The 16,651-nt window shown below is 40.5% G+C and overlaps 1 protein-coding gene across 12 annotated transcripts in view; it reads right to left on the bottom strand.

Moving 5' to 3' along the window:
- LOC138060862 (molybdopterin synthase catalytic subunit) overlaps positions 1 to 775 on the bottom strand; it is a 29,674-nt gene extending 28,899 nt beyond the window's left edge. For 8 of the 12 annotated variants that reach the window (XM_068926437.1, XM_068926432.1, XM_068926441.1 and 5 more), the window contains exon 1: positions 625 to 765. The gene's annotated coding sequence lies outside the window, so the exon portion shown is untranslated. Of the gene's footprint in view, positions 1 to 374; positions 537 to 624 lie in introns of those variants that run through there. The other 4 variants (XM_068926430.1, XM_068926434.1, XM_068926436.1 and 1 more) reach the window with 3 other exon arrangements.
- Between the last annotated feature and the right edge of the window lie 15,876 nt (positions 776 to 16,651).

Below are 16,651 nucleotides of genomic sequence, written 5' to 3'. Positions count from 1 at the left end.
AACTTCTCTGTGTAGAAACCAGTCATCAGCTCATCAAAGAATGAAGAGCAAAAGAAGCATGCTGAGCAGCAGCAATGGAACAAACTGCAATAAATACCTGGACTGGCACTTGGACTGGCACTTCAAAGCATGCAGAGAAATAAAAATATTCTAAGGACACCTGTCCCTTTGAGAGCAACAAACAAAAAAAAAATCTTTTTTTTTTTGTTAAAGCAGCAGACAATTCTTTTTCTCTAATATTTTTTCTCTCAAAAAGTGGCAGTGAAAATGTTTCACTATTATCTTACTTAGGCGAGCTGGAGGTCTGCAGTCAGCCAGAAAAAACTACTGAAGCATAACAAGACCTAACAACGAAAATCAAAACGATGCCTGACCTCTCTGGCAATCTTCTTCCATTTACTGCATATGTGTTAATCATTTATTTGTGCAGCAGCTTATAGTTTCTGGTCAGCATTATGATTCTCTCCAGCAGGAAGCACAAGTTAAACTCTTTCAAAAAAGCGGGGGGAGAAGGGGAAATGCACATATTTCTGGACCTAAACAAAAAAAGGAAGATTATACAGAATCCATGAGCTATTTCAACACAGGATGATCCTCCATAGGAAAATAAGCAAGAAGTGATACCTTCCAAAGAGATTTTGGACAGATTTAGCCTCCACTAATTGGTGGGATGATGGCAACCTCGTCTCCTGGGTGCAGGACTAGGAGCTGATCTCCAAGAAGCACGTACTCCTGCTGAACAGCAAAAATCACTTGATCCCGGATGACAGCAAGCCTGAGGGGGATTGGCAAGAGCACAAATAGGTTTCTAAATAGAGTGTTTGCATTTAACCATGAGATTTCATTAAACAACAAACTGGTGCACAGCCTAGGGTAGCTGAGGTCAATACCTCCAAGACTTACGCAACTCTGCTTCCAACAGACTTCTAAAAATATCATATATAACAAACATCCAGCTCCTACTCTTGGATTTAATTGTTGCAGGTAAGGAGGAATTAACTCGGTAAAATTTTTAGAAGTCAGGAATTGAGTTTGTCACAGGCATAACATCCTATGAACAACATCAAAACCGACTGAGGTATACAAGATCCTCTTCAGAAGCTTCCAACAAATCAGTAAGTAACTCAAGAGGATACCAACTATCCAATTTGGGATCCGAAGGAAACATGTCCCCTGATTCAGTCTGGCTGGCTGGAACAGTAATTTTCTTCCACAGCAAGAAGTAATGCGGGACGCTGTTCCTAAGATGTCATGGAGATTCAATGGTCTAAAAGTTGCTGTTCTTGCACAACCTCACAGTTTACGAGGCTTTTGGTCTTTTGTAGTTACAGATCTGAAATCCACTATTGATAAGGAGTGGTAAAACAGATGAGAGAGAAGATATAGAGTGTTTTCTGGCATATGGATATGTACAGAAGATCTTTTGTACATTTGCTTAGTCCTCACATCTTTGAGATTTTTTTTGTGACAGGCCACAGCTCTGGGGAGGTGGGGAGTCTCTTTCACGACTAAGTTAAATCATACAGTGAGAATGAGGACAACATCGGCAAGACAGAAAAGAATGCCAACACTTTACGTTAAAAGATGCAGGCATCTAATTGCATTATTTGAAAGCACAGAGTGTAGCACAGACTGCACAGAACTGTTTACCTAGAAATGGGTAGGTATGCCAAAAGGGCCTGAGTAAAAATCATCTTATTTCCTACCAGCCAAACAGACAAAACAGGCAAGGCACAGGCTGAGAGAAACGCAGTAGCACTGATTCAGAGGACAGCCTGAATGGAGGGACTGTATGAAAACAAAGCAAGTCACTGAAGAACTTAGCGCAACTATGGACCTGAAGTGCTCATCAGAAGGATGGCTTCTAATTAATGTCACTACCATGTAAACTCATTCAGGAAAATGGGTGGAACAGAAGAGCATTGTCAAGTATGCTCAAGCTGCAGTTTGAATATCCATTTGCAATGTGAATAGAAGTCTGTGGTCAATGCCCTACTATTATGTTGAGTTTTTCCAGAAAAGCTAGGAACAGAAGCAATTCCAAGAAGGCCGCTGTGAAGTAACTGCACAGACAAAATGTACTGCTCCGAGTCCTCATTCATAAAAGGATGAATTTGGCAAACTACAGCAAACTGAACGAAGGTGCTACTGCTTCTGACACCAGCTGGAGCAGTAACATAGGCTGTAATGTAGGCTGCAAAATAAAATACACTCATTCCTTACTGTCTCTTCTCCCCAAACACACTTGGTCTGATTCCGCGTGAAGAAGAGGCCCCTGATCTAACATTTGTTTGGAACTTCTCACTAGGAAACAGCCACCACTGGTAAATAGATTTTTTTTTCATAGCCATTGAAAGTAGATCCAATGAAGAAGGGTGGTGCCTAAAGGAGGACTTTGGCACCTAAATCTAAAGTTACGGAAACTTGAGTGCATTCAGCACTTAACCCTGAGGGCCTTAACCTCTGTCCTAACTTTTTTTCTTTTCTTTTCTTTTTTTTTTTTAATTAGGCTGTGCAGAGAGGTTGCCGGTCTCTATGCTTGGAGATACTCAAAAGCTGACTGGACATGGTCCTGGGCAAACCTGCTCCAGGTGAATATGCTTGAGCAGAGGGTTGGACCAGATGATCTCCAAAGGTCCTTTCCAACCTCAGCTATTCTGATTCTGAGCATCAAACTCACTACTGACAGGACCAAGTACGCTACCTCAGCTTTAACCTGAGATGGAAATTCCTCAGCTGACATACCCAAAAAGCAGTGGTACAGTAAGCATTCTTACAGCACACCTAACGTGTCTTACAGCACACGTTTCTCCATAGATACCAAGTGCCGGTTGGTATTCTACTGTCATATGCAGAGTTACTTCCAGAGCGGCCCTCCTGGATGACAAGTCACATATCTTTCTTACTTATGCCCAACTTTGGGGTACATTTATCAGATCTAGGCTTTTATAGTGTATATATAAAGCTATATAAGCTGCAATTTGTCAAAAAGCATTCAGATTACAAGAGCAGGGCATATCTCTGTTCTTACATGTTCCAGCTCTACCCTATATGATGAATCTGTATTTCTTACGTAAACTGTTAAACTTTGGTGGCCATCGGCAGTAATTTCCCCAAATACCTTGGATGAATCTTAACAATTTCCTCCCAGAGCTGCAGCGAGGTTATCTGTCGCGGTACAGAAAGGGTCTCGGAGCGCCGCCCTGCCAGTTCCGCACTCCGGGCAAAATACAGCACCACTACCTGTTTTAAAGGGAACAAATGCCTTTCAGGCTGCGGGCCTACTCCCCTACGCACAGGGGAAGGGAGGAGCTCTCGGGCGTCAGCGCACACAAGGCTTCGGGGGTTTCTTATGCTTTGGTTGTCAGGAGGAGAGGAGGAGGAGAAGATGGATTTTGTTGACAATAATCGCCAACCCGTGCCTGGGTCCAGCCCTCGCAGGCAGCCGCGGTGCGGCTCCCGCCCGGCGCTCCCACCCCGGCACGCCGGGGCTGCGGGATCCCCGCCGCCGCCGCCGCCCCGGCAGCCGCCACCGACGGGGCCCGCCCGGCCGCCGCGGCAGCGGCACCTACCTGGCAGCACATGGAGCCGCCGTCCCCGGCCGGGCCCCTTTCGCCGCCGGCGGGCGAGCGGGCGGGCGGGCGGGTGGCGGCGGCGCCTGCGCCTGGCCGAGCGGCGCAGGGCCTGGCCCGCCCCCTGCGGCCTAGGCCGGAAGGCGGCGCGGGGGTGGCGCTGGGCCGGCGGCCTAGGCCGGAGGTCGGCGCGGGGGTGTCGCTGGGCCGGGCCGGGGGCGGTGCGGGGCCGCCTCGGGGCGCTGGGCCGGGCCGGGCCGGGGGCGGTGCGGGGCCGCCTCGGGGCGCTGGGCCGGGCCGTAGACCCGCTCTGGGGCGCTGGGCCGGGCTGGGGGCGGTGCGGCCCGGCTGCGGTGCAGGTGCCTTTCTGCCGTGGTGTTTAACACAGGGGGGAGCAGGAGCGGGAGACAGGGCTAGGGTGCCCCGGTGGGGGGGGGGGGGGGAATAGCGGGGGGAGCTGCAGGTAGGAGGCCGTGGTCTCGGCTTCACCCTGAAACACACAGCCTGACATTTGGGGACAGCACCTTTTCAAATCGAATCAGTCCAGTCTGCATCTGTTACGTGGCACCCATTATACATCTGTAATGTGTATGTGTAATGTGTAATGTGTGTATACAACATATATGAACCAAAGATCAGTTCAAATGTGTTGCTAAGGTTGCGAAGCGATTTCTTGGGTACGTCCCCTTTCGGTACGGGGACTGCCCTGGCGTGATGCCACCTGTCTCCCTATGGATAACTGTACGCCTTCAGCAATTGCTTCCATGGAAAAATAGCGCTGTGAAGGACTGCTAGCTAACTTTCTGCAGTTTGGCACTGGGGAAAAGCAGCATGGAGTATGTGACAGGTGCTGCAGGGAGACCCACAGCAATTGTTCTGCAGGCCACAACTGTGCCCCGAAACTCTGTTGTTGTGGGTGGCCAGAGTTATTTTTGTGGTGTTTACCAGGCAACACTTGTAACTTCACAACAGTCAAACAGTAGCTCCTTCTGTCACCTGAACCTGGGGGAAATCTGTAATTGTTACTAGTGACACGGAGTGCACGATACATAAAGAGCATTTGTGATTCCAGCCAGGTAGTCAAGTGGAAAACATCCACCCTAGCTGGACTGCAGCAAAAGAGTGCCCTTAAAATAAGAGCTACTAGTCATGATTTCAAAAGATCATGTTGAGAGAGAAGCAGACTGTGCTGCATAATAATTCTTGTTTCTAAAGTACGAAGGCAGGGAAAGAATCACAGTTTTCTACTGTGGAATGAAAATTAAAGTGATAAAAAAGTTTTCCAGAGAACATGCGAAAGAAAATTACTTCCACAGAGTAAGTATTTTGTACCAGTTATCCAGTACACCATGTCTTAATCCTCTGCTGTGAGGAACAAATGAGTTATTTTTTCAAACTCTATTCTTTTGTTTGTGAACGATTAACTACTGTTACAAATTGAATTCTCCTGAAGACAGCATGTGTCAAGTGAATAAAATGATTGCTTTCTTTTTTCTTGGGGCTGTGTAATTTTGGATCTATACATCTTAAGTGAAATAAATCACTTTGACAAGGTACGCATGACCCAGTCAGTAGCTAGCAAGTGGCTGGCACATTTTTCCAGTGCAAAAGATGTGCCACAGGTGTCTGTCCTTAGAGTCAAGAGGGTAAGTAGCTGGGCTCAGCTGGAGCAAATTAGTCTCTCAGTCCACAAAACAGTGAGCTTTGGAAGATTTATCCTGGGATCTAGCATTGAATTTAGAGTTAGGTCCACTGTGGAGTAAGGAGAGAGTAGTTACAGGCAGGAAGTTTGTGGGTTTTCTTTGTTTGCCCTCCAGCTAATGGCTCACCTGCTCATGAGCTTTGACCGCTTGTTTCAAAGGATGGGTCAATCTTCATCCCTGTGTTGCGTGACTTGTGTTAAAAGCAGAACTGGGCCTCAAAAGACACCGGAATAGGGTAGGATTTTTGACTCTTGTTATCTATTAACTGTGTTCTAGAACCAATAAAGATAGGTTAAAAGATCCTAAGAAACAAAATGGAACTTAAACTGAGGTGTCATGAATGAACAAAACAAAAACTTTTCCTAAATACCTCCTAATTCTGGAGGTTTTTTCTTCCTCCATCTTAAAGTTTCCTAGATGCTTATGATTCTACTTTTGAAGATGCTAGAACTGCCACAATCTGAAATGCCCTAAGACTTACATACTAGCTTATAGCAGAAACCTCAGACACCTCAGAAAATGGAGCTGTGATTTCTTGATTTACAAAAGTGGGTTGTATTCAGATTGCTGTTTTGGTTTTTTTTGTGTTTTCTTAGGGGAGTACAGGTACCTATGCTTGGGAGTTATAAAATGAAATGAGAGAAGAGACCTTTTTTCAGCTCTGAAGGAGGTACATTAGCTCCATAGAGACTGGAATTTCAAAAACATCTCTTTCCTAATTATTCATATAGGTCATCTCCACTTGCTTTCTCCCTGAGCATACTGTCTGTTTTGGATCCTTCTTTGAAGTACTGATTTGTCTTGCAGCTTCTGGTTTGAAGTGTAATTGTGAGTAGATGCACCATGTGATGGTTAGTTCTAAGTGTTCTTTATTGGGTCTAAAATTTTAGTTAGATCTTGTCCTAAGCCATGGCCTTTGCTTTAACAAACAAGTGTGTATGCATCCTCCCACACACATGTATATAGTAGCCTCTCAGATGATATTTCTTTCAGATGTCTTTGATTTTCAAGGTTGTAATGAAGCCCTCCAAAGCAGACATTTCCTATTCTGCTTTGCAGCCTTTCTTCATTTTAATAATATTTAATATTGAAAAAGAGCAAATCTTAATGTCAAGGATTCCCCTGTGCCACCAAAATAGAATGTGGCTTAAGAGAATTCAACTCTAATAATGCCAAGGAGAGAGACTGGCAAGGAGCTGTTATTCCTATCAATTTATTTCTTTATTGCCAGCAACATACCTTGAACTTGAAGATCCAGTCTGAACATACTCAAGGACTAAGAAGTTTACAGTCTAAGGCGCTGATTCTGCAGTGTGCTGTGCAAGAGAAAGGATCATAGTAGAGTCAGTGAAAATTAGGTACGCTAGTCTGCTATTACTAAGCTATTTTTGTAATGGCTTATTATAAAAATTGGCACCAAACATGACTGGACACCCTGGGAAAACCAAAGAAGAAAGAACTGGAGACATGTTACTAATCTTTATTTCTTTTTACTGAAGATTTGCCTATGGTCACTGCAGCAAAAGTGAGTCTTTAGGACCGCACACAATTGTCTGTCCTCTAATAGATTTTCTTTCCATTTCCATTTTAGATCTTTTCTCAGGACTGTTTGGTATGAATCTTGAATTACTGCTCTGAAGTTCAGATTCATACTTAGCAATTCTGCAGAGAACATCTCTTACTCCCGTTTTATTGTTGTGATCAATTTTTGCTGTATTAGTGCTAGATCTGCATTCATCTGTGATACACATCAGAGACCTAGATACTGATGCATAATACTGTATGGAGAAGACCTGACACGATGCCCTCACTTCATGGTTCCTAAAATCACCAGGAAAAAAAAAAATCATTATCTGGAATAACCTTTCGTTACGCATTGCAACCTTCATTTGTCTTGGGTGACCAGCCAGATCTAAAGTCAGTTTATCGTTAACCCCCTGCTAGTGAGTTCGTTTAAAACAAAACAAAGCTGTTGGTTTGGAATAACCTAAAAGGATCTAAAAATGGGGCAGGTATAAGAGATATGTCATCATGAATTCCAGTCATTCCACTGAATTCAGGTCTGAATTTGGCCTCATATGCATCAACACTGTTAATAATCTGGAAAATGTTTCCTTCCTATTTGGGGAGGAGAGAGAGCTGTTCCTTGAGTTTCCGTGGTGGAAGAGTGGGGAAAAAAGTGAAAATATGAATCTGTCGGAGGCACTATGACCTCTAGAATTCCTGTGTGTGAGGTATATATGGCCGTTTGACCAATGTCTTTAACATTCCCATTGGCGCTCTTTGAAATTGCCTATTACAAAACAGATGGTTCAGTAGTTACTTTTTGAAGGGCTAGAAGAGCATGACCACATCTGGAATTAATCTTTAGCTCCCTAAACCAATAGATCACCCAGTTTTAAGAGGGCCTTCCAGTATAAATGCATTGCACACATACAAAGAGAGAATACACAACTTTAAGGTAGAGTATAAGCAGCCTGGAACTATAATTCATAGGCACACAACTCTTTCTGTTCAACTGTCTCGTTTATAGACAAGTTCTTTTTACAAACATTTCTTTTTATTTTCACTTAGCAACAGCAGTAAGTGAAGTATGTAACTTTTAAAATGTGATTTAAAAAATCCATACATTTTCAGTTTTATATAAAGTATTTTCTGTTGATGGCTACATTATTGCTGAAGAAATGCCCCTCCTCATTTTCATACTATCCTTTGCCTTAAAGTATTGCAGAACTTTGTATAAAACCAGCATGCGCCCGGCCCCATCTGAACAGAACTAGCTATGGCATTTTGGGTGACCATTAAGTAGTAAAACACCTGCTGTATAGAAGGATGGGAAAAGGGCATTAGGGCATTCAGCTGATGAGGCTAGGGTAAAAACTATTTCTACAATCTTTCATGCCTGTGCAAACCACAAGTTTTATCCCAAAGAACCTCACATTTCAAAGTATGTGATGCTGAACTGCACCTACCTGGCTAGCGCTTGGTGTGGAGAGTCTAAATATATGAAACATCAACTTTCTTTTCCGTCATTACAGAAAAAGGTAGTACTGTCACAAACGCATTACTTGCTGCGAAGGCCCCAAACTCCTGTCACAAAGCTGTGGTTAAGAGTAGAGAAATTTGAATGCCACATAATCTACAAGTCATGACTCTAGTGTTACATGTGAAAGGATAAAACTTCTCTTGGGTCTTTAGTCTTTCTGTTGGCTTGTATGCTCTTTTTTTTCTTCTCTTTGCATAGCACCTAGCTCAGAGAGATATGGAATAACTGCAGATAATTAATGGTCATAATGTGAAAGGATTTGAAACACTACAGGAAGGTAAAATATGTTTCACAATGTGGATTTGCTGCAGCCAGTGAGGTTTCACAGAAGTTTCTCTGGTTTCCAAGTGCCTGATGAAAATGAAATCAAATTCTTTACACATCAGTTCAGAATTGGAGTTCAGAGGTAGACACTTACCCTATCAGACTGCAGGTTGCAGCTACTCAACCTATCAGTTCTTTACAGTGATTGTAGCTGCTTTGCACAGCTTGAAAAATGCAGTTTGGCTCAAATTTTTACAAAATTTTATATCAATATTTGTCATCTTTACTTACCTGTAGAAGTTCATACAACACAATCATGATACATATTCTACAGTTAGCGGTCAAGCTTAATTTTAGATTCTGATTGTATCAAGTTGTGAATCCTTTCAATACTTGTTAAATTATTCCTGTTGTTTTGCTTTCAATCTTTTCATTTACATACCTTAAATGTAAAGGTTATTTAGCTGAAACTGTAGAATGCTGGGCTTGTATTTAAATATGCTGATTAATTCTGATTAATTCTATATCTAAAGTTAACCTATTTTTGAGAAATAGGGCAAAATTACATAAACTTTTGAATTATTTCAGAGTAAGCACTCCAAAGATGAAATGGTAGAAGAAGTTCTTCACAGCCAACACCTGTTGCGGACAATTAGAGACGCTGCAAGTATAGCTGCACTGACCCATGGGGTGTTGGCAGCAGCTTAGAACAGGCCATGTTCCCATAGCTACCTGCTTGCCATATATATAGGACCCTTGCTGATAGTCTACAGATGTTGATCATAATACAGTCAATGTATTCATAGCGGAAGTATCATATGTTTTCACTCACCTATTTTGTACTTTTCCAGAGATACGTGGCTAGATTCTGAGTGATAATGTCCTTATTCCGCTGAGGCTGATCAAACAGGAATAATGTCCGCCCAACAATAGGTACTGTGCATATTCAACTCTTCCCTGGGTTGGCTGACAACTGGAATGCTTAGTTTGTAAATAAGAAATATATTTTTTCAAGCAAGATTATATTCTGTTGAAATTTTTGCAAACCATGAAAAGCAGTTGTGTAATTAGTTCTGAAAGCTAGTCATTTGATAACTTTTACTTTTTAATATAAATCAATAGGTTTTGTGAGGGAGATAGACTGTGACTCTGTGGTGAAGAATGAGGTGAGTTTTGTACTTCAAATCTGCCTTAGGAGCAATGCTATATTCTGGCATCCAGCTAGGAAATTCTGCTCATGACTAAGTAATATGGAATTGCCCACACTGCAAGTAAGTAAGAAAAAGCCATCTTAAATAAAGTATCAAAATTTTGTGTGCAAAACCAAGACTCTAAAGTTCCTGTTGCTTTTTAATTTTCTATATATAACAGCACTCACATCCACATGAGGGCACCAGCAGACATCCTTTTCTCGGACCAATGCGTAATCTGTTTCTGAAATGAACATGTCAATCAACAATCATGTCAATCCTTCTTTATACATTGCTAGAGAAAAGATTGAGCTGTTAAATGTTACAATTTGCTAAGTTTACTTTATTGTTTTTTGATTCTTAGAGCGAAAACATTTTGGCTTTCCCTGCACTCTACCATTAACAGGAATCTTAAAAAAAACTTACAAGCCCATAGAGATGGGGCATTACATTTTTTAAATAAATAAAATTGAAGTACTTTTTAACCCAGCTGCATAATGGCATATATGTGAATTCTCTTTAAAATTGATAAGGTTTATTATATCTTAGCTTTGAAAGGAGAACAAAAGTCCCAATTTTTAACCTAATTCTTACTAAATCCACAGAAATATGCAGACAACACCCACTTAATTTGTAGAAATTATACAATATTTAAAAAAAGGAAAGAGCTATTATTTTTGCTATACTCAGGGTTAGGCCAAGGATCCAGGAGCAAGATTATCCACTCCCTTTTCCCACTGAACTTCGGGAACAAATTCCCCAACGTAAGTGCTGTACAAGAATGATCACGTTTCTTCTCTCCACTCTCAAAGTGCTAGAAAAACAGAGCTGAGAAAAGCCTGACTCTTTCTTCAGTGGGCCAGCAGACTGCATGCTGCAGGGAGGATGTAACAATATATTAGTTAAATAGGTAATGTTACACCAAGTAGGCTGCAGGGTTATTTGACAGAGATGACTGCACACAACGTGAAGTAATATAGAGGATGTTTTTATTTCAAATTAACTGCATAGCATTCTAAAGGACAGAAAAACTTTACTGAAGCTTCCAAAACACTTCGGAGGATATTCACAGAAGCTAGCTTAGCCTAGTGAGACTAATCTCTGTAGAGTCTATGCAGTGGAACCCCATAGGCTTTTCCAAAGAGTGATTCAGAAGAACTAAATTAACAATTTCTCTTGCTTGTCTCTGGCAAAAGCCTGTTTCTCCGTTGACTGTTGGGGTGATCTGGAGAAATTAGTCTTTCTGGGCTAATCTTGGTCTTAGTGAGTACCACCTCCTGGTGACAGAGCAATAAAATAGCATTATTTAAAGATTATAGATACTATGGTATAGTGTAGTTTTCTGTAATGGGGGGACAATCTTAGAAAGGTTTGGCATCCTTAACAGAAAGCTGAAGAGTTGGAGAAGACAGCAAAGGTCTTGAGCAGAGGACTATCCTCACTCCTTACTGCAAGGCAGATACATAGAAAGAAGGATATTTCATGGCATGAGAGCACACCTGAACATTGGAGTGGACATTAAAAGATTTTGAAGATGTGAAACTACTGGAAATCCTGATGGAAAATGGCGACTTCAAAGAATCTTTAGTATTAGTTTTGCTAAGGAAAGAAAAAAAAGGTAATCTGGGAGGACAGTATTCTCCCTTTAGCACAGGAATTTAGTCTTGCAAAATTTACAAACGTACTCTAGGTCCAAAATCCTCAAGTGACTATTCTGGGGAAAGAGGGAAACCTTAAGATCTGTAAGATCTCTCCCTGTATCATCTGTGCATTGAAAAACAAAAGTTCTCCATGCAGGTGATTAATGTCTACTGAATATGAATTAGATGTATGCTGGAACATGTTATGGTATGTATGTATATGAACATTTATTTTGGGGAGTTTTTTTGGCACCAGAGCTACAGTAAGTGAATATTTCCTTTCTTAAGGTATTACCAAGAGAAAGACAAGACAAGGTTAATGGATGTTGGTTTGATATAGCTCCAGCAAGTATTCCTGGTATCTCTCTTAATGACAGCTATATGTCATGGGAAGGGAGGAGGGCAAAACCAATTGTTTGGTTTTCTTCTTATGTTGTTTTGTTTCCAGAGGACTCTTAAGTGGAAATAATCTCAGCAGAGTCAGTAAGTGTTATAATAAAAGAAGTTCTGGTCGATTCATAAAGTATTTGTTCACCTATCTAAAAAGCCAGATTAGGTGTGAATAGATGTTCACAGTTGAAAAGACTGATGCCTTGGATTGACCAAGGTAAGCTTTTCATCAATACCTTATCTTTGAGATCAAGTAAAAACATGAGTCAGTGCAGTTGCATTTGACACTGTTATACTGTTATCTGTTCAGTGCTTGAAGAACATGCAGTGAAACTTCCTGTAACAGCACCTCCAAGCTGAAGTATAAAGGTGGCCATGTATTGTGGTAGCAACCAGGGATTCATACCTTCACATTATTACAGTGATTTGAGTTTGACACAGTGGGAGACACTGGAAGATTTCTAAAGATGCTAGATAACTGATTTTAAGATAGGTCAGACCTCAAATTAGTCCAACATAGCTGATAATACAGGAGAAAAGAAAATTTCTGTGTCCTGAGAGAAGATGCCAAAGCTAATGATCTATAACAGGGAACCTATTGTATTCAGACAACAGAAATAATGCAGAAAAGGTAGTTTCTCACTGAGTAAAACCTTGAGACAGTTGGTACCCTAAGCGCTGTAGGAGTCTTGGTACCTGAGGGAAAGTATGAAGTTGATAACACTTGGTGTGCCAGGGTCCATTTGGTGCATATGAGTCACAGCCTCTTGAGTCGAAGTGGTACTGACAACTCAAAGAAGATTTCAAAGGCATCACTGGAACTGGAAGAGCTAAAAGGGAAGGATGAAAAATAAAAGACTGTGGACTGAAGTTGCAGAATAGAGTGGTGGATTCAGTGATAAAAGTAAGTGGGCTTTCAGACAGCTGTTCTCAAACTTTTTCTCACTTTTCAGATGGTAATACTCTGTACCATATGATCAGTTTGTAAGCTGCTTGCTGTGGCTTCTGGGAACTCCTGATTCTATTCAGCACTTTTTCAGTGATGTTCGAAGAAAAATAAAATCAATGACACAATGACAGGCTAAACCGTAAAGTCATGATCAAGTCAAATGCAATGCAGATGCATAGTAATACATGTATGTGTGAATGAAGAATGCAGGCCTTGACCATAGAACAAGGATCCTTGTACTGGGGAACAATGTCTTTGGAAAAAATGTAGAGGTCATAACAAGAGAGCTCATACATGATGCTCCCCTCTGTAGCTCTCTTGCTGTAGATATTCAGTGAGAATGGATCTTCTTGTGTCCATAGAGTTTCCCTTCCTTAGCACTTCAACTCACAAATGCAGTAGACGTTTTCAAATGGATGGTTTCACAAACTGACACAATGTTTTAGCATGAACTTGGTGTAATACAAGCAATTATGTCTCCTAAAAGGCTCCTGCTTTTCCAGTGCTATATTTGGAGTAATACTATTCAATAATTTAAATGAAAATTAACAGGAAAAAAATGTTTATTAAGAGAACACTCTTTCTGTGTGCAGATGCAGTAACATGTTTTCCATATGCTAACTCAGATACCTTACTAGATAGCTCTCCAGTGGAGGTCAAGTTATGGTGGTAAACATTGGATTGTTCAGTAGACAAACTGCTGTTATGGCAATTTTTTCCAGCTGCCAGGTAAAGCCGTTCATTTGTTAGTATAAATGACAATCAAGCAGAATTATGGTGTAAGTTTGTTTGTTGTTTTTTAATTCAGGGGACCTCCCAATTATTTTTTACCCGGCACCTTCCATTATACCTTGGCTTTTCAGGGAAAAGACACACTAGACACACTGCAGAATGCTTCAAGACTGTGGTAAAGATACCGCCCTTAGCAGCTTGAGAGACACACAGTCTATACTGATACAGAGCAACTTTACAGGGCTCTGGGAATCACAAACTTGGCTCTCTTTAAGGGATCTGATCTCAATCATACTCAGCAGGACTGATATAAATGGAAAGTAAATGCTGATTAAAATAAATAAATGTATCCTTGTCCATAAATTTGACACTCAGAGATACAGTCACTAGTGAAACTCGAGTTTTCCTGGCTATTCAGATTTTATAGCTAATCCTAAAAGTGGAGTCTTGTCTTTTTTCTCTCAAGCATGTTTCTCTCAAACAGTGAGAAGTAAAAATAGCTGGAAAGTTTGGAGCATGCAGTATCTGCTTAATACATGAAGTGTGATATCTGCAGCTTGAGTTTGACTCAGTTTTATGTGCTTTCTGCACTTACAAGTCTTGTCAAAATTCACAATACTCTTTAAAGTATTGTAGATAATTGGTTAGTAATAACCTCTTTTCTGATAATGAGCAAATACAGTTTGGTCAACCTAATGCTAATGATTACTGACCTTGTATTAAAAGGCTAAGGAAAGGATTTTGTTAGGGTACTAGGTTCACGTTCAGAATCTTAATTCCATAAGCACTTTCCATAAGTAATTCCATAAGCAGTAGTGTAGCCAGCTTCACCATCAAATATGGTAAGTGCTGAAAACACTCTAGCCCAGCCAAAAAAAGCTTTGCAAAGAAAGTATATTGGTTCACCATGCAGCTGCATGGACATTGGTGCCAATGCAAGAGAGGAGATACAGGTGGAAACAAGCAATGGGAAGGTGGGATCATTTATTGCAGCAGCAATGTAGGATTTATGCCAAAATAAACAGCCTGTAGAACTACTGACTAAGAGTTGTCAGTATAACAATGACATGTAAATAGAAACTCACACTGATAAAGTCTTTAGTTAGTCATTCATAAATTTAAAAGCAGGAATGTAAACCCAGATGTCAGAACTTCAGATGTCAAATAGCAGAATGTAATTGTTCTCTTAATACCAAATTTAAAAAAGAAAAATTTTGGAAATGTGCACAAGGATGGACATGCTGTAGTCAAGAAAATGAGGGTGTAAGTTAAGGAAATTGAGTGCATTTCATGCACATCATTAGTGACCTATGCACCTGGGGTTAGGGTGCCAGTACACCCAGACATAGGCCATCATTGTGGGCTGACCTAGAGCTGGTACCTCTGAAATAAAGTTGTCCTACGTTTTGACAATAAATGAGTCTAAATTCTAAGACTAGTTTATCAAATTAGCAGCTCAAAAGTGATTAATTGAGCTCAGGAAATAATATTAGACATTATGAGCAGAAATGCCTGGAATATCAAATAACCTCCTGACATTAAGTGAGAGCCTATGGATTACTCAACTAATCTGGAATAAAGCTTTCACTGTAAAAGTAAACTCTCGAAAGTAGAAATTGATATGGAATTTCCTTTGGGCTCAGTACTCGGATCTCAGATCTGGGAAATGAATGTGATCTATAACAAACCTAATATGAGCTCAAATGGTGCACTGCCTCCTCCAGCGACCCCAAGGTAATCTTTTCTGCAGTGCTTCTGTTGCAACTATTTCTTTGGTGAAAGCATCTTGGGAAGGCTTCTCAGGACTTCTTTTTAGGCCTATCTTCTTGAACTTAGGTCTCAGTTTCATATAGCTCAGCATCAGTCAAATTTAAAACTAGTCATGGTCAGTTTTTACCTCTTTATTTTTGAGACTGAGTGATATACGCACTCATCCACATACATGATTAGTGGAAGCCTATAGCTCACAAACCTCTGTCAGATCTGAGATTTAGTTTTTGATCTTTCCCTTGGACTTGAACGGAGAAAGAAATTTTTTGTCATTTCTTTTAAAAAAAAAAAAGTTGCTCAGTGTAGTCATGCTATTTCTCTCCAGCAAGGAGTTCACTTATTCATCCACCTTGGATGCTGCAGCATAATTAGTTTTACAATCCAATTTATGTGTGAGAAGGAATATGCTGTAAGTGAGGAACTGTGGTTTGGGAATCATTTCTACTGTCTTGTCTATTTTTGACTCATTTGATGTGTGGCAATCCTAGTTTTGTAAACTCTCATGGGATCTCAGAGCTTGTGAAACTGAAGGTGACAGGGCCAGAATTAACTTCAAGTAGTTACCGACCAGACTTAGTGTCATTTATACCTTCTGCAAACCTGTTTTAGCTTCTTAAAGCTGTAAAATTCCCTCTTTGTGACCCACTGGAGTTGGAGCAAGTGTTAAGCTTATATGTTTGCTGCAAATTACAGTCTTACTTTAACTAAACAGACAAACTATACAAGTCTTTTCACCTTTACATTGCCTTTGTACGTTGCTGAATAGAGGTTTGTCATTTTTGTCTCTTGTAGCTATGGATCCTTCTTCTCTTTGCCCTTCAAGGAGACTGATAACAAATTATAGCACATTGCTTTTGGTAACTGATGAAAATTCATGTTCTGTCATTTGAAGAGCAATATTTGAAACGACTGTAAGTAGATATGCCACATACTGCCAGCACATGAATGAGATACCGCAAGAATTTCAAGACGTAGGACCTGGGATGGAGAATATCTTTCTTTTGAAGACTTTCTTTCTCTTACCACCATTTCTATATACTCATCTCGGAACTTCTTCAGTCCTATTTTGATCACTGTCAAAATTTTATTGTTAAAGTCAGACTGTTGGGGCTTCAGAGCCATTGCTACACTTTTTGTAAATACAGAGGAAGGCATCTCAGCTTTAACTATTAGAATATAAAGGCAAAAAATAATGAAAATTTATCAAGAACAACTTTTACTTCATTTTGTAGGGACTGAAGTACTTCAAATAGAGTAACAATCTTTTAAGCTAAACATTTCCAAGCCTATGAGAGTTTTCACAATATTCCTACCCTAAGAGGAATCTTTAAACATGACAAAAATATATAAAATGATGCTAATAAGCATCCTTTTAAAGACATATTTGTATAATTA

This window comes from Struthio camelus, chromosome W (genome assembly GCF_040807025.1).
Source record: "Struthio camelus isolate bStrCam1 chromosome W, bStrCam1.hap1, whole genome shotgun sequence".
Taxonomy (NCBI): Eukaryota; Metazoa; Chordata; class Aves; order Struthioniformes; family Struthionidae; genus Struthio; species Struthio camelus.
The sequence above is the reverse complement of the archived record's forward strand: the minus strand, read 5'-3'. Positions and strand labels throughout refer to the sequence as shown.